This window comes from Pinus tabuliformis, chromosome 8 (assembly GCF_031772625.1).
Source record: "Pinus tabuliformis cultivar Carrire ecotype Pingquan chromosome 8, CPIR1, whole genome shotgun sequence".
In the NCBI taxonomy this organism is placed as follows: Eukaryota; Viridiplantae; Streptophyta; class Pinopsida; order Pinales; family Pinaceae; genus Pinus; species Pinus tabuliformis.
The window spans coordinates 784,290,221-784,314,747 of NC_142294.1; the positions used below are offsets into that span (position 1 = coordinate 784,290,221).

Below are 24,527 nucleotides of genomic sequence, written 5' to 3' on the forward strand. Positions count from 1 at the left end.
TAAAAGATCGAGACAAAAATAAAATAGGAACAAAACCAATTAATAACGGAGTTCATCTACTGTGGACTATGCCTTCGGGTCCTGCCTCCAAGGGAGTGGCCTCTTTATTATTATCCCAAAATCACAATTACAGGAAGCCAAAATGCCTCCAAAATCCTACTTCAAAACTAAGTCTTTTGCTACGAGGGAGTGGCCTCCAAATTCCACCAAAAACTTCCTTTGGTTGCTACAAAATTAAGCTCCAAAAACTCCACTAACTTACCCTAAGGCATGTTGAGAGCTATGTACCCTATGAACCAGAAGGAGGTGACCTTAGTGATCCACCTGGCTTAAATGCTCGTGTACCGGTTAATGTTTCCTTATCGGATGGGGACTAGTGAAAGAGTGTAGAAGGAGGATGGTTTCGATCAACTCCCTCAATGTCATACTCCTTGTTCCAGTTTTTCCCTGTGCGAGCACTGCTCTAATGGAATTATGACAACATATGGTGTCACATCCCAGTTTTGGTGGTGTCTGTGTTCTCCCTAGCTCGTGAAGTTTGCATTTTTTTATGGGTTCAGTGTGTCCTTTGCCTCTTGCAGTGTTGGTTTTTTGGTCACTGGCACAGGTCATTTGTCTGTCGGTCCATGGAATGTAATGCCTCTTGGGCCTTTGGTGATTTTTGGTTAGAAGCTGGCAAGCCCTTATGGGTAGTGTTTTTGCAAATCATAGCATGTGTGTAGCTAGCTTCAGTTTGGTATATGCAGCATACGTGGAATTCTTTTGTTGGAATTCCCTCTACCTGCATTAGTCTATTTATATATTTTTGTCTCTATGATTATTGCAAAGTTTTGAAATTTACGACAACAAAATTAATTTTTGCAATCATAAATTTTGATTTTATTTTCGCCTGCAATATTTGCAACCCCGGGGATATTTTCTCCATGCAACTCTCGTTTATATGTAATGAATATAATTTTTAATATTTTTTTATATATTTGAATATATTTATATTAATGTATTATTTTAAATCTTTTGTATGGAAATACCTTGATGTACTATTTGAATTGTCTTGTTATTACTTAAATTACATGTACTAATGTTTGCAGTGTCTATTTTTTCTTTCTCGAAAGAAAATATCTAACATTTTATTAAGGAAAAGGTTACATACACTGTCTGCATCTATGTGCATTCCAACTGTAACACAAGGACAAAAAATAAAATGATATAACATCAAAAAATTGAATCCATGTACATATCCATATCATTTTGTATAAAAACTTTTGTTGTGAAGTGTAATGTCACAAAACAGAAATCATGTATAAGGACCATCTTCGTCATATCAAATCCTCATCAAAATGTTGATTGATACTAGGTGGAAGATAAATAAGTGATCACATTAAAACCAAAAAAAGAGAAAATGTTATCATTTGGTGAAAGGCTGATGTTGGTGCCCCCAAACCGCCCCATCTGTATGCTTCAAGATTTTCCAAGTGCCCAAAATGTGTATAGTGCCCTCCTTAGACAGAAAAGCCACTTCATAGTTCATTTTCCTATAAATGTGGCAACAAGATACATAATCAAATGCTTGTTTTAGTTGTAAGATCTCTTCTAAAATTGATAGCAGTGTGTGATGTGACATCTTTGAGAATCATTAAACCAATTTATAACACTCAAGGAGTCCCCAAATATTAAGAGAACAACACTATTTGAAAACTCCTTTTGGAATATTTATTTATATGAGTGTATTAATGTATTAAGGTTTTGAAATTTTTATTATTATGTAGCACATAGATATTTGGAGTATTTATTTATATGATGTGGATGAATATTTAAAATATTTATATGTATGCATTAGTAATTGCAAAAACATTTTGATTGTCTTTCTTAATATACAAATAGTTATGAGAATAAAAGTATTTGCATTAAGTAAAATTAATTAATGAATGTGAGTTTATTGTAACACAATGAAGAATGGATTCTGAATACAAATGGTTATGAAAATAAAATATTAAATTTGCATTAATTAATTAATGAATGTGTTTAAAAAATTCCAATAATATATATATATATATATATATATATATATATATATATATACTGTGAAAATATGCAACATATAAGATTTTAGAAAAATAACAATGTCTTCCACAAATGAATTTTTTTAAAAATATTATATAAATACAAAAAATAACAATGTCTTTCACCAATGATTATTTTTTTAAAATATTATATAAATGGGAAAAATAACACTGTCTTCCACTCACTAATTTTTTTTAAAATATTCTATAAATGCCAAAAATAACCATGTCTTTCATCAATGAAATATTTTTGAAAATATTCTATAAATGTTTTTTTTTAATATTCTATAAATGCCAAATAACCATGTCTTTCACCAATGAAATATTTTTGAAAATATTCTATAAATGCAAAAAGTTAAGTTGTCTTCCACTCATGAATTTTTTTTAAAATATTATATAAATGCTAAAACTAACGTTATCTTTCACCAATGATTTTTTTTAAATATTATATAAATGTGAAAAAATAATGATGTCTTTCACCAATGATATTGAATTCCAAAACCAAAATTTTGATAAAATTTATTTTTTAAAACATCATAACAAATAGTTTTTAAAAATATTACATAAATGTGAAAATTCACATCACAACACAACACACAAACTTTTAGCAAAATAATAAAATGTCTTAAAAGTAAACATGTCTTACTACTCATCTTTATTTTTAAAGCATCATTCAATTTCAATTTACATCTTTTAAATAATGAGATCCCTCTAATTCTGAACTCTTAACAATACTCCAATAGAATCTCTCACATTATCCCCTGTAAAAAATAAATTCACGCTGCATAACCAAGTAAACCGAAATTCAAAAAACTTTAATTAAAAAACTAAAAGCTAAAAAAAACTAAAGCTAAAAAAACCCTAAAAGCTTTAAAAAAAAAAAAAACACTAAAAAAAACCTAAAAGCAAAAAAAAAGCTAAAAGCTAAAACAGCTAAAACTTATTCGTTAGTTCTAAAAAGCTAAACGCTATCCGATCCGCTTCGTTAGTTCTAAAAAGCTAAACGCTATCCGATTCGTTAGTTCTTGGCCTTCATTCACTGCGCCTACGCCTGCAAACTCGCCTCGTTTTGTGCATGAATGAATGTCGCGCTTCAGTGGGAGGAATTACTACTTCCATGGATGTACTCTTTCATGGTTCACCATCTTTAGAGGTATTTCTAAAATTTATCTTTTTTTGGGATCTTTTGGTTAGTATTCATTGTTTTTCTGTGCAGATTTTTACTGTAATTATGTAAATATCCAAATATCCAAATCTCTATAATTGTTCTGCATAATCTTTTGGTTAGTATTTATTTATCAGTTTTTTTTTTTTTTTTAGATTTTAATGTAATTTGTGCATTTATTTACTTACTATTTTTTGATTCACTAATTTATGTTTTGGCGTTTTGCATCTGGCCCTAATTTTCCTGATTCTCTTAGAAAATGATAATTGGTAAAAAAAATTCAAATAAGTGTTTCAGATTTTGTTGTGTCTTGGTTAAAAAGGGTGAAAGTGTTTCTGCCTTTGCTTAAATGAACGTCTCATTTCAAACCGAGACAGGGTACAGGGTGGCATAATGTTTGTTTATTTCTTATGGGATGCATACAGGTTAGAGTACTAGAAATTTAATGACACAAAATCTGTATTGTGATTTTTTTACCATATGAATCACACTATTTACTTTTTATTAATTTTGATAGGAGAAATTCATTTCTGGCCGTGTGCATTGTGACAGAGTATCTTTTGATGTAGAGACCTGGAACTTACTTTTTTGCTTGGAAAGTTTCGTGCCTCAAAATATTTGTTATCAATGATTAAAATTGCATTTGAAATATTTGATATCAATAAGTAAAATTGCATTTGAATAGCGTTTTCTCTTTGCCCTGCTTCTCAAAAACTACCTGTGTATGTTTTTGATCAAAATCAAAATCTTCTCTCAAACTAGATTGCTTAGCAAATCAAAACAAGATTGTGGTTGGCCTCCTCAAAATCTGTTGCTGTTTTCATGGCCGCTCCATAATCGAAATTTCGTTTGACTTAGTTTAGATAAATTGGCTCTCTAACACTGATCTTGAATTGTTTTTTTAAATTAGATTTATTGGCTTTCTGAAACTGATTTTGAATTATGTATTTTAAGTTAGATTTATTGGCTTTCTCAAATTCATTTGCACTCAGTTTTAGGTTTATACCATTTACAGATATATTTCTCATTTAGGAATAGTTCTTAAATTATATCTATATATATATATATATATATATATATATTTATTTTAAATTTAATATATTTTATTTATTTAATATATCTATATATATATTTTAAATTTAATATATTTTATTTTTAAAATAGATATTATTAAGATTTATTTATTTTAAATAAATTTTATTATATTTCTTTTATTTATAGTATTTATTTTTAAATAATTTCTTTATATTAATATTATTAAATTAAATTTATTTTTTAAAATATAGATAGTTGATATCTTATTGAGTTCTACATTGTATATATTTTAAAATTTCAGATGGTTCATATGTTATTAAGTTTTACAGTGTGTATTTTATAAAAGATTAAATGTAATATGGTATATTTTTTTAATTAGAATAATGTAATATGGTATATTCATTTAATTAGAATATATTGTATAGTGAAAAATGTTTGAATTTATATACAATAAAGTGATAATCCTTTTATATTTAAATTGATTTAAATTTAAATATCTAATGTAAAAGTTTATTAACATTGATTTAGAGTATGTTTTTCTACTAAATGTTTTATATATAAATTTTTATAACTTTGGATTGTGTTAAAATAGGCTTGGATAAGCTAGAGTGGGTTAGGATAGACTAAAATAGACTAGGCTACTTAAGGATAGAATGGGCTAAGCTAGAGTAGGCTACTCTAGAATAGGCTAAGGTAAGCTAGGGCGGATTAGAGTAGGTTAGAATAGGCTAAGTTGTCTTATACTAGAGTAGGCTAGGCTATGCTAGAATAGGGTAGTGCTAGTCTAGGCTATGCTAGAATAGGGTACCGCTCGTCTAGGCTATGCTAGAGTAGGGTAGCGCTAGTCTAGGCTAGGCTAGGGTAGGCAAGAATATAGTAGGTTAGGGTAGGTTAGGGTAGGCTAGCAAAGGGTAAGGTAGGGTAGGCTAGGCAAGAGTAGAGTAGGTTAGGATAAGATAGGCTAGGCTCGAGTAGGTTAGGTTAGGCTTAGGCCAGGCTATGCTAGAGTAGGGGAGGGCCAGGTTAGGCTGTGCTAGAGTAGGGTAGTCTAAGCTAGGCTATAGTAGGCTAGGCTAGGGCAGGCAAGAATAGAGTAGGTTAGGCTAGGTTAAGGTAGGCTAGCATAGGGTAAGGTAGGGTAGGCTAAGCTAGAGTAGATTAGGTTAGGCTAGGATAGGATAGGATAGGCTAGGATAGTAGAGTAGGTTAGGTTATGCTTAGGCTAGGATATGCTAGAGTAGGGGAGGGCTAGGCTAGGCTATGCTACAGTACGGTACCGCTAGTCTAGGCTAGGCTATAGTACGCTAGGATAGGGTAGGAAAGAATAGAGTAGGTTAGGGTAGGTTAGCGTAGGCTAGCATAGGGTAAGGTAGGCTAGGCTAGGTTAGAGTAGAGTATGTTAGGCTAGGATAAGATAGCATAGGATAGGCTAGGCTACAATAGGTTTGGCTATGCTAGAGTAGGTTAGGCTAGGATAGGCTAGAGTAGAGTAACTTAGGCTAGGATAGGCTAGGCTATAGTACGTTAGGCTAGGATAGGCTAGGCTAGAGTAGGTTAGGCTAGGTTAGAGTAGGTTAGTCTAGGTTGAGCTAGGCTAGAGTAGGTTAGGCTAGGATAGGCTAGACTAGGTTAGGCTAGGATAGGCTAGAGTAGAGTAAGTTAGGCTAGAATAAGCTAGGCTAGAGTAGGTTAGGCTAGGATAGGCTAGGCTAAAGTAGGTTAGGCTAGGCTAGGCTACGCTAGAGTAGGTTAGGCTAGATTGGACTAGGCTAGGATAGGTTAGGCTAGGATAGGCTAGGCTAGAGTAGGATAGGCTAGGATAGGCTAGGCTAGAGTAGGATAGGTTAGGATAGGTTAGGCTAGAGTAGGTTAGGCTAGGTTGGAGTAGGTTAGCCTAGGCTAGAGTAGGCTAGGATAGGTTAGGCTAGGTTAGGGTAGGCTAGGATAGGGTAGAGTAGAGAAGGTTAGGCTAGGATAGGGTATGCTAGAGTAGGTTAGGCTAGGATAGTCTAGGGTAGAGTAAGTTAGGCTAGGATAGGCTAGGCTAGAGTAGGTTAGGCTAGGTTAGAGTAGGTTAGGCTAGGTTAGGCTAGGCTAGAGTAGGTTAGGCTAGGTTGGACTAGGCTAGGATAGGCTAGGTTAGAGTAGGTTAGGCTAGGATAGGCTAGGCTAGAGTAGGTTAGGCTAGGATAGGCTATGCTAGAGTAGGTTAGGCTAGGTTAGGCTACGCTAGAGTAGGTTAGGCTAGGTTGGACTAGGCTAGAGTAGGTTAGGCTAGGATAGGCTAGAGTAGAGTAGGTTAGGCTAGGATAGGCTAGGCTACAATTGGTTAGGCTAGGCTAGAGTATGTTAGGCTAGGTTAGGCTAGGCTAGAGTAGGTTAGGCTAGGATAGGCTAGGCTAGAGTAGGTTAGGCTAGGTTAGGCTAGGCTAGAGTAGGTTAGGCTAGGTTGGACTAGGCTAGAATAGGTTAGGCTAGGCTAGAGTAGGATAGGCTATTATAGCTTAGGCTAGAGTAGGTTAGGCTAGGATAGGCTAGGCTAAAGTAGGTTAGGCTAAGATAGGATAGGTTGGACTAGGCTAGGATAGGCTAGGCTAGAGTAGGATAGGCTAGGCTAGAGTACGTTAGGCTAGGATAAGATAGGCTAGGTTGGACTAGGCTAGGCTAGAGTAGGTTAGGCTAGGTTGGATTAGGCTAGAGTATGTTAGGATAGGATAAGCTAGAGTAGAGTAGGTTAGGCTAGGATAGGCTAGGCTAGAGTAGGTTAGGCTAAGATAGGCTAGGATAGAGTAGCTTAGGTTAGGATAGGCTAGGCTAGAGTAGGTTAGGCTAGGTTAGGCTAGGCTAGAGTAGGATAGGCTAGGCTAGAGTAGGTTAGGCTAGGATAAGATAGGCTAGGTTGGACTAGGCTAGGCTAGAGTAGGTTAGGCTAGGTTGGGTTAGGCTAGGTTAGGCTAGGATAAGCTAGAGTATAGTAGGTTAGGCTAGGATAGGCTAGGCTAGAGTAGGTTAGGCTAGGATAGGCTAGGATAGAGTAGCTTAGGTTAGGATAGGCTAGGCTAGAGTAGGTTAGGCTAGGTTAGGCTAGGCTAGAGTAGGTTAGACTAGGTTTGACTAGGCTAAGATAGGTTAGGCTAGGACAGGCTAGGCTATAGTAGGTTAGGCTATGCTAGAATAGGGGAGGGCTAGGCTAGGCTATGCTATAGTAGGGTAGCGCTAGTCTAGGCTAGCCTATTGTACGCTAGGCTAGGGTAGGAAAGAATAGAGTAAGTTAGGGTAGGTTAGGGTAGGCTAGCATAGGGTAAGGTAGGCTAGGTTAGGCTAGAGTAGAGTAGGTTAGGCTAGGATAAGATAGGATAGGATAGGCTAGGTTAGGTTGGACTAGGCTAGAGTAGGTTAGGCTAGAGTAGAGTAGGTTAGGCTAGGATAGGCTAGGCTAGAGTAGGTTAGGCTAGGATAGGCTAGGCTAGAGTAGGTTAGGCTAGGTTAGGCTACGCTAGAGTAGGTTAGGCTAGGTTGGACTAGGCTAGAGTAGGTTAGGCAAGGGCTTTCTGGGGTGCGGGAATGATTTCTAAACTGGCCTACCGGTAGAGGCGAAGTCTTACAAATACCGCTGCATAATTAAGAATATACAAACTGGAGGTGCCGAAGTCTTACAAATACCAACAAGGTTAGGGTAGCAAGTTGTCCTGCCACAAGTCATAGTTGTTAGGAGAAGTCGCGGCAGAGGATAGGCTAGAGTAGAGTAGGTTAGGCTAGGATAGGCTAGAGTAGAGTAGGTTAGGCTAGGATAGGCTAGGCTAGAGTAGGTTAGGCTAGGATAGGCTAGGCTAGAGTAGGTTAGGCTAGGTTGGACTAGGCTAGGATAGGTTAGGCTAGGATAGGCTAGGCTAGAGTAGGATAGGCTAGGATAGGCTAGGCTAGAGTAGGTTCGGCTAGGATAGGCTAGGATAGGCTAGGGTAGGATAGGCTAGGCTAGGGTAGGATAGGCTAGAGTAGGATAGGATAGGCTAAAGTAGGTTAGGCTAGGATAGGATAGGTTGGACTAGGCTAGGATAGGCTAGGCTAGAGTAGGATAGGCTAGGCTAGAGTAGGTTAGGCTAGGATAAGCTAGGCTAGAGTAGGTTAGGCTAGGATAAGATAGGCTAGGTTGGACTAGGCTAGGCTAGAGTAGGTTAGGCTAGGTTGGACTAGGCTAGAGTATGTTAGGCTAGGATAAGCTAGAGTAGAGTAGGTTAGGCTAGGATAGGCTAGGCTAGAGTAGGTTAGGCTAGGATAGGCTAGGATAGAGTAGGTTAGGCTAGGATAGGCTAGGCTAGAGTAGGTTAGGCTAGGCTAGAGTAGGTTAGGCTAGGCTAGGCTAGGCTAGAGTAGGTTAGGCTAGGTTTGACTATGCTAGGATAGGTTAGGCTAGGATAGGCTAGGCTATAGTAGGTTAGGCTATGCTAGAATAGGGGAGGGCTAGGCTAGGCTATGCTACAGTAGGGTAGCACTAGTCTAGGCTAGCCTATTGTACACTAGGCTAGGGTAGGAAAGAATAGAGTAGGTTAGGGTAGGTTAGGGTAGGCTAGCATAGGGTAAGGTAGGCTAGGCTAGGCTAGAGTAGAGTAGGTTAGGCTAGGATAAGATAGGCTAGGCTAGAGTAGGTTAGGCTATGTTAGGCTAGGCTAGAGTAGGTTAGGGTAGGTTGGACTATGCTAGAGTAGGTTAGGCTAGGATAGGCTAGAGTAGAGTAGGTTAGGCTAGGACAAGCTAGGTTAGAGTAGGTTAGGCTAGGACAGGCTGGGCTAGAGTAGGTTAGGATAGGATAGGCTAGGCTAGAGTAGGTTAGGCTAGGTTGGACTAGGATAGGATAGGTTAGGCTAGGATAGGATAGGTTAGGCTAGGATAGGATAGGATAGAGTAGGTTAGGCTGGGATAGGCTAGGCTAGAGTAGGTTAGGCTAGGATAGTCTAGGTTAGAGTAGGTTAGGCTAGGTTAGGCTACGCTAGAGTAGGTTAGGCTAGGTTGGACTAGGCTAGAGTAGGTTAGGCCAGGATAGGCTAGAGTAGAGTAGGTTAGGTTAGGATAGGCTAGGCTAGAGAAGGTTAGGCTAGGATAGTCTAGGCTAGAGTAGGTTAGGCTAGGTTAGGCTTGGATAGGGTAGGTTAGGCTAGGTTGGACTAGGGTAGGATAAGTTAGGCCAAGATATGCTAGGCTATAGTAGGTTAGGCTAGGATAGGCTAGGCTAGAGTAGGTTAGGCTAGGTTGGAGTAGGTTAGGTTAGGTTAGTCTAGGTTAGAGTAGGCTAGGATAGGTTAGGCTTGGCTAGAGTAGGTTAGGCTAGGTTGGACTAGGCTAGAGTAGGTTAGGCTAGGATAGGCTAGAGTAGAGTAGGTTCAGCTAGGATTGGCTAGGCTAGAGTAGGTTATGCTAGGATAGGCTAGGGTAGAGTAGGTTAGGCTAGGTTAGGCTAGGCTAGGTTAGGCTAGGCTAGAGTAGGTTAGTCTAGTTTAGGCTAGGCTAGGATAGGATAGGCTAAGATAGGCTAGGCTAGAGTAGGTTAGGCTAGGATATGCTAGGCTAGAGTAGGTTAGGCTAGGATAGGCTAGGTTAGAGTAGGTTAGGCTAGGTTGGACTAGGCTAGAGTATGTTAGACTAGGATAAGCTAGAGTAGAGTAGGTTAGGCTATGCTAGGATAGGCTAGGTTAGGCTAGGCTAGGATAGGATAGGATAGGCTAGGCTAGAGTATGTTAGACTAGGTAGGCTAGCATAGGGTAAGGTAGGCTAATTTAGGCTAGAGTAGAGTAGGTTAGGCTAGGATAAGATAGGATAGGATAGGCTAGGTTAGGTTGGACTAGGCTAGAGTAGAGTAGGTTAGGCTAGGATAGGCTAGGCTAGGGTAGGTTAGGCTAGGATAGGCTAGGCTAGAGTAGGTTAGGCTAGGTTAGGCTACGCTAGAGTAGCTTAGGCTAGGTTGGACTAGGCTAGAGTAGGTTAGGCTAGGATAGGCTAGAGTAGAGTAGGTTAGGCTAGGATAGGTTAGGCTAGAGTAGGTTAGGCTAGGATAGGCTAGGCTAGAGTAGGTTAGGCTAGGATATGCTAGGCTAGAGTAGGTTAGGCTAGGATAGGCTAGGCTAGAGTAGGTTAGGCTAGGTTGGAGTAGGTTAGGCTAGAGTAGGTTAGACTAGGTTAGGCTAAGCTAGACTAGGTTAGGCTAGAGTAGGTTAGGTTAGGTTAAGCTAGGTTAGGCTACTCTAGAGTAGGTTAGGCTAGTTTAGGGCTAGGCTAGGCGAAGCTAAGCTATATTAGGCCAAAGTATAGTAGGATAGGTTAGAGTAGAGTAGGCTAGGCTAGAGTAGAGTAGGCAAGGCTAAGACAGAGTAGGCTAGATTAGGCTAGGCTAGAGTAGAGTAGGCTAGGCCAAGCTAAGATAGAGTAGGCTAGATTAGGCTAGGCTAGGCTAGGCAATAATAGAGTAGGTTAGGCTAGTCTAGGCCATGCTACAGTATAGTAGGTTAGGTTAGGGTATGCTAGGCTAGGTTAGGTTCGGTTATGCTAGGCTAGGCTTGGCAACATTAGGTTAGGATAGGATAGAGTAGATTAGGTTACTTTATGGTAGGCTATGGGAGAGTAGGTCAAGATAGGCGAGAGTAGGTTATGCTAGGTTAAGGTAGAGTAGGATGGGCTAGGAATTTCTGTATCTCTATTCTCTCCCCTTATCTCTACCTCTCTCTCTTGATTCATGTCCTTATCTCTTTTTTTCTATCTCTCTCTCCCTACAACTATCCCTAACCATCTCCACCTCTCCTTCTCTCTCTCCCCCCATATCACTCTCTCCCTCTCCCTCTCCCTATCTTTGTCCCTTCCTCTCTCTCTATATCCATCTATCTCTCCCTCTTTATACCTCTTCCTTTCTCTCACACTCTCTCTCCCCCCCATATCCCTCTCTCCCTACCTATCTTAAAGCTCCATCCTTCCATCTCTCTTCTCTCCCTCTCTCTCTCTACCTCTCTCTACTTCACTTTCTATCTCACACTCTCCATCCATATCTCTTTCTCTTTCTCTTTATATCTCTCTATCTCCAACTCCCTCCCACCCTCAATCTCCATCACACTCTCTCCCTCTCTCTCTCCTCCCAACCCTTTCTGTCTCCCTATCACTCTCCCACTCTCTCTTCGCTCAGTATGTCACCCTTGATTCCCATTGATTCCTCTCTTACCTCTTCCCCCTCTCTCTCACCCTCTCCCTCACTCCCTCTTTCTCCATCTCTCTCCCCACCTCTCTCTCTCCACATCTCTCTCTCCCACTCTCTCTCCTATCCCTTTCTCCCTCTCTCCTTCTGCATATATATCTCTCTCCCTCCATCTCTCCCTCCCTATCTCTATTTCTCCCACTCTCTCTCCACCCTCTCCTTTGATGTATCCCTCTCTCCCTCTCCCTTCCTTTTCTACCTCTACCTCTTTCCCTCATTATTCCTCTCTCTCTCCCTATCAGTCTCCCTCTCTCTAAGTCTCCCTCTCTCTTCCTCTCCCTCTATATCACTATCCCTCTCTCTCTATCTCTCTCTCTCCCCATTTCCCTTCCTCCCTTCCTATCACTGTATGTCTCTCTTTATTTTTATCTATCTCCCCCTCTTCCTCTCCCACTTCCTCCCACCTTCTCCTCTCTTACTCACTCCTTCCCTCCTCTCCCTCTCTATATTTGTATCTATTTTCCCCTCCCTCTTCTCTCCCTCCCCTTTTCTCCCCCTCACACTTCATTATCTCTCTGCCCCACCCTCTCTCTCTCCATCACCCTCTCCTTCTCCAAATCCCTCTCTTTGTATCTCCTCTCTCTCCCCACCATGACTTCTCCCCATCCTTCACTCCTAATTCATCTCTCTCTATCCCTTTCCCTCTCTCGAACTATCCCTCTCCCTCACTAGGGCTCTTTGTCTCGTTCGCCCTCTCCCTCCTACCCTTCTTCTCCCTCTATATTTCTCATAGTCTTTGTCTTCCTCTCCATATCCCACTGCATCCATCCTCCTGCCATATTCCTCCCTCACTTCCTTCATATCTCTCTCCCTCTCTATCTCTCAATATTTCTACCTGTCCCTCTCCATTTCTTTGTGGCTTACTCTATCTCTCCCCTCCCTTGCTACCTCTCCCCTCTTTCCTCTTGCTTCATCTCTCCCTATCCCCATTTCACTCTATGCTCCTCTCCTTCTCTCTCTATCTCGCTCACTTTCCTTGTCTCCCTCCTTCCCATGATCTCCCACTCCCTCCCTCTTCTTGTCCCCTTTCCTCTCCTAATCCTTATTCATCCCACCCTCACCACCTCTTCCTCCATCGATTTCTCTTCTCCCTCTCTTTGTCCATTACTCTACCTCTCCCTCTTTTTCTTTCCCTCTCCCTCCCTCCCTCTCTCTATTCTACATCTGCTCCCCTCTCCCTCTATTTATCTACCCTATCATTCTCTCTCTCTCTCATCCTCCATCTCCATATCTCTCCCCACCTATCTCTCGCTCTTTCTCTTCCCTCCCTACCTCTCCCTCCATACCTTCTACTCCTTCCCTTGCTCTCTCACTATTTCTACCTCTCCCTCTTCCTCTCTCCCTCCCTCTACCCTTCTCCCACCTACCATCCCCCTCCCTCTCCCAGTCCATCTCCCTATCTCTCTCTATCCCTCCCTACATCCATCTCCATCCCCTCCCCTCCTTTTCCTCTTTCTCTATCACCAACTTCTTCTCTTGCTTTAAGTATCTATCTTTTTATCTGCCTCATCTTCTCTCTCACTTTTGTTGTACCTCCCTCCCTCTATCTCCCACTCATATTATCCTTCCCTCAATATTTACCTCTGACTCATTGTCCCTCTCAATCTCAAATCCTCCTCTCTCTCCTTCTCTCACTCTCTCTCCATTCCTCGTGATATATCCCGATACAATTATGTGCTAGGGAATAAGTTCCTAGGCATTAATATGGTAGGTTACATTGTGAAATATAACTTTTCGAAGTGAAATTAATTCGAAATATGTCCTGACCTCTTGAAACATCATTTTTTGAATCCAACACGATAATATCTAAATTTACAGATAATATTCTTTTAAAAGGATGTTAGAATATTTTAATAAAAGAGTTAATTGCTCGGGAAGTTCAGAATCGATGAAATTAAAACATGAAAAATGACCTTAATATTTGAGATTTTAAATAATGATGGATATATTCCTCCAATACATTAAACCATACTGCTTTAATCCATACAAAATTACATGTGTATTCAAAACATACCGAATCTTATATAAATGTGTATATTTCATATAAAATTAGGTTGACTTCATTCTAGCGACGAGTTGTATGTTATTCTGGATGCTATGATTTTCTTATGGATTAAGCTTCGTTCTGTTACCTCTGTCCTCATATAAAAATTCTCATAGGGATATGGCGTTGTCCCAGTGTTACTTGGGAGTGGGAGTGAAAACGGGAGCAGGAGTGACATTTTCAGAAGCTCCCGGTTTGGGAGCGAATCCCGAAGCGATTTTTTAAATATATATATATATATATATATATATATATATATATATATATATATATATATATATATATATATATATATATATATCTATATATATATATATATATATATATATATATTATATTTTTTAATTTTTGATACATATATGTCAACAAAAACATGTAGAATGATGATTTATATATAAAAAACATAAAAAAACATAGATTGGCATTGAACCATATCACATCAATCATCTAGAAGTTATAATCTTCATCAACCATGTCCACAAGTTAGTAACATACATATTACAACTGCAACATATTGAGTCTCGTGAATCGTGATTCATCAAATTCAATCTTAAAGTTGCAACTTCAAGCTTTCAAAATTGAAAATTCAATATATAACATTTATCATCATTGATCACCAAAGTTATACTTGTAAGCTAAGTTTAACCATTACAAGAAATAATATCTTAGATATTTCTAAGTTCTAAGTTCTAACTGTTAACATGAAATGAAATGTTATAAAATGAATTATGAATAATGAAATGAAATGAAACAACTTTAGTCTTTCACGAAGCATCATATTCATAATTCACAATCATTACCAATGAGTTATTATTTCCAACTTCAAACTTCAAAATTTCATTGTCACAGTCATATATTGTTTACAAAAAATATCATTATGATATGAAAGAGTGAAGAGTCAAGAGTCAAGGACTTAAGACTCAATAGTTATGAAAACTAATAGAAACTAGAAAAGACAAGTAAATTGTAAATCTACATGTGGCCCTTGCCACAAGAGTCTCCTGTATGAGCAGGTCATGGTGGTCTTCAAAGAGTCTCCCACACAGACCGACAACCATAACTAGAAGGCACATGCCCTCTACGTGAGGGTGTAGATGGAGGTGGCGACAACAAGGGAACAAGACTCAGAACTCGAGCACTGCTACTGGATGGTGGAGGTGGCATGGCTACTATAGTTGCTTCATTTTCATCCCTTATAATTTCCTCTTCCAGTTCTTCAAGATGTATAGTGCCATCCTCCAAATTGTCATCCTCTAGGTGGTTGTCCCAAATTTTATATGTGGGATCCTCATAAGCCCAATCATAGTAATGACTCAACAACCTCAAGTTGTAGTGCACATAAACCAAGCTTTCTACTCGGTTTTCATTGAGTCTATTTCTTTTCACATTATGTATGAAGCTGTAGGTGCTCCAATACCTTTTGCAGAAGAAGTATTTACAACCTGTGATAGAATTTTTTTTTGCCAATTTTGGCAAAAGTCCCTAGCCGCCATATGTTTCCCACCATGTGAGAGAATCAACTCTGTCTCTGCCTTCCATTGCATGGAAGGTACCAAACAAACCAGTGCCACTAAAGTATCTACCTATTTCAAGGTGCACAACTGCACATTCGTCCCTGCCAGGTACCAAATTTTCTAATGCATCCAAATATCCTCTAGTTACCTCTGCATCTAAATGGGGTGTTAGGCCCCTATACTACTAGTGTAACCCCTTATTGTTATTAGTACAACCCACTTATTATATTGATGTACCCATGTAGTGCCCATATTGTTACTATTGTGCCACATAGAAGCCCAATATTGTTATTATTGTGCCCTTACATTATTATTGTTATGTCGGCTCTGATTATGTTATGACCCCTTAGACTCCTATATATAGAAAGGAGGTCTTTTCATTTGTATCATCGAAGAATTGTTCATTTATGTAATGTAAAGGAGGTTGCCCCCTCGAAGAGGCTGAATTCTAAGGCGTGGATCTATCTTTTCTATCTTTTTCTTGAGCTGGTTTCATAACATTTGGTTTCAGAGCTTTGGATTCTAGGGTTTCGCTGCTCCAAACAGGTCATCGTGGCATTTTCGCTATAACTTTTTTTTGCGATGTTTCAAAAGCTAAAAAAAAAACCATTTGATAAGAAATCACGCTGAATCTTGGGTCCAAATTTCAGAGCATTTCGCACTATATTTTGGAGATATGATCTGAGGAAGTTGGTCTTTTTTCAGACTCCTGAATTACATTCCAAACAAGTGACCTGGGGAAAATCGTCATAACTTTCTCTCTGAGCATTGGATTGAAATTTTGTAAGAAGGTACAAAAAGAGGACGGACTGTAGTTTCTTGTGTATATTTTTCAGATCGAAAGGTCGAATCAGTGACTCGTGGCACGTCATACAAGTTCGCTCTACTGAACTAGTCTATAATCAAGTCATGTTGGGAGATTGTGCATAACTCTTCCTTGGAGAATCCAACGTGGATCAGGCTGGTGGCATTGGAAAGAGGACGTAGATGGCTACTACAGGTCACAATTTCAGAACTTAAAGATTCGAAAGTATAGAGTTACAGTCGTTTCAAGATCGAGCTCCTAAAATCAAGAAAAAGCAAGATGAGGAAGTTTACTGGCAAGGATCCGGTAAATTGGACACTTCAGATGGAGCAATATTTTGATCTACATGGTGTACCACTGTTACAAAAGGTATGTATTGCATCTTCATATTTAGAACTGGATCAATTTTTATGGTATGAAAGGATTTGTTCTCATAAACAACTTGTTACGTGGTCAATTTTCACGGAGGCAATGATAACACATTATGAGGATACAAAGAGCAACACCTTCTTTAGAGCAACACCACAACAATTGGAAAGAGTAAAAGGGCTTTGTGACATAGTGGAAAGCAAAATTATGGAAACCAGGAAGCATACCCCTCACAACTATAGAGATGGAAGTGTTGTTTCTCCCAGCGTTCCACAACCTACAAGGGTTACACCATAACAATTGGAAGAAAAAAGAGAAAAAGGGCTTTGTTAGAATTGTGATAGCAAATGCACTAAAGGTCATAAGTGTGCTGAGAAGAAATTATTTTACATAGAATATGAAGAGGAGGAAGAAAAGGATCAAGAAACATCAAAAGAAGAGGATATATGCTAGGACCCCACACTAGAGAAAGAAGAAATGAATCAGACCATATCTTGTAAAGCATTGGCAAGAATTACCACTCCTCAAACTCTCAAGATAGAAGGACATATCAAGAAGAAAAAGGTGCAAGAAGTGAAATATCATGTCGAGAAAGAAGAAATGAATCCAACCATATCTTGTAATTCATTGGTCGAAATTACCACTCCTCAAACTATCAAGATAGAAGGACATATCAAGAAGAAAAATGTTCAAGAAGTGAAAGATCACATCGAGCATCAAGAAATGAATCCAACCATATCTTGTAAAGGATTGGAAGAAATTACCACTCCTCAAACTCTAGAGATAGAAGGACATATCAAGAAGAAAAAGGTTCAAGTAGAGAAAGATCACATCAAGCATCAACATCAAGTTCTCCAACTTTTAAAGGATAATGCCACTTTGGTGCAAAATCAAACGAAACAATAGGTAGATCAACATCGTAGTGAAAAAATTTTGGATGTAGGTGATTGGGTATTTTTACTGCTACATCTCAAGCAAGCTATTTATGAGAAGGAAATTTTGGCAATACTACATGCACTTAAAAAATGGCGAACTTACCGAATGGGAAGACTCTTCAAGGATGAGGATGTGGAAGCATTGTTTTCTGCTATTTTTATTAACTGACCAGATTGGATAAACGAAGCAAGGGATGAATGGAAGAAGGACGAAGAAGTATGGCCGCTTATTCAAAAGTTGCAAAAGATCCCAATTCAAACAATATTGCTAGAAATTGAAGAGGAAGGAAAAATCATATTGGAACCTGGTGCAGTCACAGAAACAAGAACCCGACAGCTACGAAATCGATCAATTTCAAAATATCTCATCAAGTGGAAAAACTTACCCACTGAAGATTCCACATGGGAGGACAAGAATTTTATACAGAAGCATCAAGAACTACTCAAGCATTGAGGACAACGCTTTTTGAAGTAGAGGGGCATGTTAGGCCCCTATACTATTAGTGTAACCCCTTATTGTTATTAGTACAACCCACTTATTATATTGATGTACCCATGTAGTGCCCATATTGTTACTATTGTGCCACATAGAAGCCCACTATTGTTATTATTATGCCCTTACATTATTATTGTTATGTCGGCTCTGATTATGTTATGACCCCTTAGACTCCTATATATAGAAAGGAGGTCTTTTCATTTGTATCATCAAAGAATTGTTCATTTATGTAATGTAAAGGAGGTTGCCCCCTCGAAGAGGCTGAATTCTAAGGTGTGGATCTATCTTTTCTATCTTTTTCTTGAGCTGGTTTCATAACATGGGGTTTGGTCCTAATCCCACCCCCTAGTGCAGGTTGGCCCAACCAAGATGTAGAGTAGTATTTTGGCGTAAGGATATTACGCCAAGTAATGTAGTGGAATATTAAGTTTATTCCACCATACACACACACAATCGTGAATCTGTTTGTACAAGTCAGGATCTTTGTTATGAACAATATCTTTTATTTGCCCCAACATGGTATCCATCTTCTCATACACCTTGCCAATCACTGGTTTATTTGTATCTGCAAACCGAATAATGTGATAAATGGACTTGGTGAAATCCAATACTTGCCTCACACTTGACCAAAACATACCATCAAGAGCGGTTTCCTCCACTAGTTCAAAACCTTGCTTGTCAGTTGCATTTGTATCCCTTTCCTTTAATACCTGCCAGTGTGGACTTGATACCATGCTAGCTAATGACTCTCTTACCTTCAAAAGGCACCTGAAGGTGAGGTAATAGCTACGAAATCTAGTCTTCGCAATCTTCAACAACTCCAATCTTGAGTGACTGCGGAAAAGGCCATGGGTATTGCTATGATTTGTAATAAATTTTATCATTTGTTTTCCTTTCTTGTACAAATCACCAATCCATTTGTATTGTTCATTTTTTTTTCTTAACAACATCATGCATCAAAAGGTTCAATGTGTGAATCAAACACCCAAACAAAAATATGTTGGGGTATTTATCCTCAATAATTTCTCCCGCTGCCTTACAATTAGGAGCATTATCAGTGATGACTTGGATGACATTGTATGGCCCAATACGGTCAATTGTTTCAAGTAATGCTTATGCAATGTTGATGGTAGTCTTGAACTTGTCTGAGTAATCATATGCATTTAGAAAGATGGCACCACTAATAGACACATCAAGAACACTTATCAATGACTTGCCTTTTACATTTTTCCATCCATCAGATACAATGGACACCCCATGGTCAGTCCAAGAACTTGTCATTCTATTCAAAAAATGTAATACTTTTGCTTTTTCATGATCAATTCCAACGGTTCTTGCCTTGTCATACCTAGGGCTCTTGTATCCTTTAGGGGCATCATTTATGGCAGAAACCATTTTGTGCCAATAAGGTGAGCGAAGACCATTGAATGGTATCCCACATGCATAGAGAAACCTAGAAACTTTTGAATCCACATCATTCCTACACCCCTCATTAAGGAAATCTTATATGGTTCTACACCTTAAAGTTGGTGACCCTATGCCTCCATATCCACTACCTTGGGAGGATGCTGAAGGAGTTCTTTGTGCTTATGATTTTGAGCTTGGTTCAAAGAAACCCCTTGATTTTTTATATTTGTATTGGGCTTCCTCCTCTTCCCTTATGTATTTGGCTCTATCTGCTTCTGACACAACTGCACAAGTTTTCATTCCTATTTTTTTATCTCCATCCCATGGCCTTTTCCTGTAGAGGTGTTTTCTGGCACGGGTGTATGAACCTGTGTAATTATTGTTGTAATGGGGGCAATGAAATTTAGTGGTTCCACCCCCTTTCCCTACTTCAAACCTATTAACATATTTCCACAATGGGGTTTGGTCTTGTTTAGTTTTTTGAGAGTCATGTTCACCCTCCTCCAGCTCCTCCTCACCGTGGTTTTTATCAAATCCACTTTCTCCAACTTCTTCATCCCCCTCTTCATTTTGGCCCCTCCATTTCCTACTCTCCAACACCATAATAACCAGAAAAGAGACCAAGAAGAGGAAAATGCCAAGAAATATAACCAGGTCCATGATGTTTGATATTTGTAGGCTTTTGAATCTGCAAAATTTAATGGGAATGGGAATGGGAATAGGAATGAGAAAATTAATTTAATTAATTTAGATTAATTAATTTAATTTATTTAGATTCATGATTTATTTACTAAATAAGTTATATATTTACTAAATTACTAACTAAACTAAACTAAATTACTAAGTAAGTAAAGTTTAAACTACTAAGTTACTTACCTCCTTGCAGGCTTGCTCCTTGCTCCTGGGCACTCGCTCCTCGCTTATCCTCACTCCTCTACTCAATCTCCTTGGATCTCCTCAACTCATTCAAGTCACATTGAAATTTTTCCCCCCCCAAGCCCTTTTAAAACAATTTTTTTTTAATTAAATTTTTTTGGTGTCCGCGGATTTTTTTCACGCAATTCGCTCCCGGTGTCGTGCGCGTTGCTTCTGGAGCTAAAATTAAAAGCTAGAGAGCGATTGGGAGCGATCACTCCCTGATCACTCCCAAGCTTTAATTTTCTCTCCAGGAGCGACACTCCTGAAATCGATCTTGATTTTGGCAGGGAGTAGAATTTTTTTTATCGGGAGCGATTTCGGGAGCGCGCTCCCGATCCGCTCCCGCCCGAGCGCTGATTGGGAGTGGGTTCGAGGGGGGGGGGGGGCGCGCCCCCCACAACTATGCATTGTCCACTTAGGTGTAAATTTTATTGGTAAAAAAATATTAAAATTGAGTTATTTTTATTTTAAAAAATAGCATAAAAAATTTGTAGACATTTAAAATTTTGAAAATTGATAGTTGTAATGTAAATTTCAAAAAACATTTACTACATTTAATAAAAATCATATCAAAATTTCCATTATTTTTTGAGCAAATACTCTAAAGTGTTGTAAAACTACATAAAGTCCCTCCCTCTCCCATGTGGTGATTGTGATTCTGTCAATGGGTCAGGTTTCACTGATTGGTGATCACAGGTATCATTGTGTGTTATCAAAGGTAGGCACGGGATATCTCCAAAGTGCAGGATCATGTGTAACAAAGGAAAGAGGCCCCCAGATAGTAGTATGAAAGCCTTAGCGCCTGAGGGCTAAGAACTTGGTCGCAACCCCTAGTCATATGAAGAAAATAGCGGAATGGGGCTATACCAAAGGGAGCCTGAGGGGGCATTAGAACGCACCCATTTCTTAATGCTTCAGTGATAAAGGCACGCACCTAAAATAGTTTTGTGTTACATCATAAGTGCATCCCTAGCCAGACCAAGGCGTCTATAATATCTTACAAGGCTTTAAAGGCGTGCGGGGTCGACAGTTATGGCTTTAAGGGAAATAGGTGGTGCATTCAAAACTCATATGGGCTGATTCAAAAAGGTCCATTGTGACACGGGAACAAGGTACAACCCAGGGGTCCTTCGATATAGTACCACAACATGATACTGATAAGCACCCATTCCCAGCTTTAAAGAGTGGATAGTTCAAGCAGTAAAGGAAGAAGTGACGAGAGTCAGCTATGCAACATAGGAGGCCAGACAAAGAGAAACTACAACCTGAAGCAGAGGAGATTATAGGGATGGGAATGAAGACTTTCATTTACATTTATGTCTCACTTTTTACTTATTTCTTGTCTTGTAGTTTGCCTTCTTTCAAGAAGAGAATTAATTTTGTAATGTTTTGGGTTGCAGATTCCTCCCGGACCAAGATGGTTTGTCATCTTGACAACTGAGACTCATCTCAAAGATATTTTGTGTAATGAATGTCCGCGCTCCTCCTCTCCTGATAAATAGGAGGAAGCAAGACTTAAAAAAGGCTTAGAAACTCTAAATAAAACACGACAGGTTATTTTCACACTGCATGGCTTTGTAATATAGATCTTTCAGAATATCAATGAAATGGTGGTCATTCTCCCTTCCAGTATTATAATATGTTATCCCTTTGTTAAACCCATTTTATGTTCATACTTCTTCTCTGAATTCATGAAATCATAGTTGTTAGTGATATTTCAAGCCTTCCTCACAAATTCATTTGTATCGACATTGTTAATGCATGTTCCTGTACGGATTATTGAAATTATATCTTTAATATTTGCACTTCATGAATCATAACACCCAGTCTCTTTGTTGTCCACTATATTTGCTTGTAACTCAAATAAGTATAGAAATTATTAATGCCTCAAGCTCCATGCGTTAAGTGTAGAATTCTTGAAGCCTTATGCTCCATATGATGAGCTTCTCTTTCTTCTTATCCTCTATCATTTTCTCTACAAAGCTTATTAAAATGTAAGTCCTTGAACTGCTTGACCTCCACTATTTTAGGCATATTTATGAGATTTTTACATGTGAAGAAGTACCAAAAATTCATGTCTTACTCCTTTAGGTGAATGAACGAACCCAATATATATATATATAAACTATATGTGATGTCTCCATTTCTAGAAAATCATATGAGACACATATAATCTAGCTGCGTTGAGGCACTGGTCTTGTAAGCAATCCAAGGCTATCTCTCAGAGCTACAACATAAGGAAGGACTTGTTGGAGTCCTAATTCAGGAAGGATAGGTCATCTTCTATGAATCAGGAAAGTTGAATGAGCATGAGAAAAACTATTTTACTCATGATATTCAGTTGGAAACTATCATTCATGCATTGAATATGTGGAGACATTATCTCCTTGGCAAGAGGTTTATTCTTATGAGTGATCAAAGTGAATTGACTGTTACATGCCATTTTGTCACATCCAACCAAACGAACTTGAACTTGGATCAATCATCATCCATTGACAGTTTGCATTCATCCCCTATAAATTAAAAAGCATGTCCTTTCCAAAATTTCTAAGAATTCTACATTACTTGGGTAGAAAACCTAATTTATGTAGTCATTGCACTTTCCTAGTTCAGACAGTGCAGTGACGTAAGTTGCATCAAAGGGAAAAGGGATGATCAGCGCAATTTTCTCTTGTTGTAAGTGCAATGACCCTTGAAACGAGGAAAAATCCAAAAAATAATTTTGAAGCTTCCACTTCTAGAGTCTTCCATCGTGGAAATTTTCATTCTCTATTAAGGATGTCGTCGAATTCCTACAAATAATGCCTTATAACTTATCTCATGCAGCTTATCCCCTTATAAAGTGGAGATTACTCCATTATAATGTGAAACTTACCCTAGTTTGACAAATATACAACCTGCTCATGGCTCTTATAAGTGCATTGCCTGCTATTTGGATTGAGTTTGATTTTTTAGAATGTTAGTGATACCCTCATGCTATTGAATTGTTCCTAGAGGTCCATTATCCATCCATGTACTTGAGGAATGATTGAAGGCTTGATTTTGTGAGAAAGGAAGGACACGATATCTTAGAGAGATCTAAAAGGTCAAGCTTTGTAAGGGTTGTATATTCTCCTATATTCATTAATACAAAAGTACTTTATTTTCTTATAGTTATGTCTCATTCATGCATATGTAGAACAATAATTCCTTGGCTTATTGTTTATAGATGTTTGTATATGCAATTTGTATGTTTTTTTTCTCTTGATTATTTTATATGTTTTGCAAGTTCCACTTACATTATTTGGAGTTGGAGCTCAAGCTTACAAGTAGAGAGAATAAGAGAGCTTAAATTGTGATCTAGGTAAGTTTTTCTTTCATATTCTAAACTTCTCTAAGGGAGATATAATATTTTGTCTCAGTTGTTTGTAGGTTAAGCCACTAGATATAGGGACGTTTCTTCTATCTGTACAAGTAACTTTTCCATAAAACACTAAGGTACTTATTTGACCAACCTAATATGAATGTATGACAAGCTAGATGGTTATATACCCTCAGTGATTTTGATTTTGAGATCAATTCAATTAAGAGAAAGGAGAACATAGTTGTGGATGCTCTCAGTATGAGAGTCCAAGTAAATCATGTTTTAGTTGTGATCTCTTATGGGACTGATTTACAGGATTGGATCTTCCATGCAAGGGAACATGATGAGAAGTACCAACAGTTGAAGAAGAGGTTGTAGTAGCAGGATGAAGGTGATCAGGCTTAGGAGTATCACCTCACAAGAGATGGCTTGGTCATATTCAATAACAAGATTTTTGTGTCAGACAACAACGAGTTGAAGAAGCTTATATTGAGAGAGTTTCACATCAAGTTGTATTCAGGCCACCTGGGATACCAAAATATTTTGAAATATATTAAGAAGTATTATTATCAGTTAAATATAAATAAAGAATTGGTTGAGGTTGTTGTAAATTATTTGGACTGTCAGTAGTTGAAGGAGAAATGTAAGAATCTAACCAGTCTATTGCAGCCTATTCTAATTTTAGAATGGAAATAAGAGGACATTTCAATTGAACTCATTACAAGATTTTCTAGGAGATCAAATAAGCATGATTCCATCATGGTTGTGCTTGATAGGTTGAGCAAGGTAGCTCACTTCATTGCAGTAATGTCTACAAATTCATCTAGTGAGGTAGCTCAAACCTTCATCAGCGAGATAGTGAGGTTGCATGGATTTCCCAAGATTATCATATTAGATAGAGATTCCAAATTAAATTCCAATTTTTGGAAAGGGTTGTTTGTAGGCTTGGGGATAGAGTTAACTTTCAATACAACTTATCATCCATAGACATATGGACATATAGAGAGGGTTACCAGGATTCTTGAGGATATGTTCAGGATGGATGTCAGGAATTAGTAGAGGAAGTGGGAGGAGTATCTTCCATAGGTAGAGTTTGCTGGGTGTCAGTAATTCTTAGAGATGAGTCCATTTGAGGCTCTATTTAGGTATAGTTGTAATACTCCTGTCAATTGGAATGTTCCAGTCAACTTGGTGCTGATTGG

The 24,527-nt window shown here is 38.4% G+C and overlaps 1 long non-coding RNA gene across 1 annotated transcript in view; it reads left to right on the forward strand.

The window, feature by feature from the left end:
• Window positions 1-3,021: 3,021 nt before the first annotated feature.
• Window positions 3,022-24,527, forward strand: part of LOC149237929 (uncharacterized) — an 89,065-nt gene continuing 67,559 nt past the window's right edge. The window contains exon 1 of the long non-coding RNA XR_016245331.1: window positions 3,022-3,213. This is a non-coding gene — a long non-coding RNA (uncharacterized LOC149237929). The remainder of the gene's footprint in view (window positions 3,214-24,527) is intronic.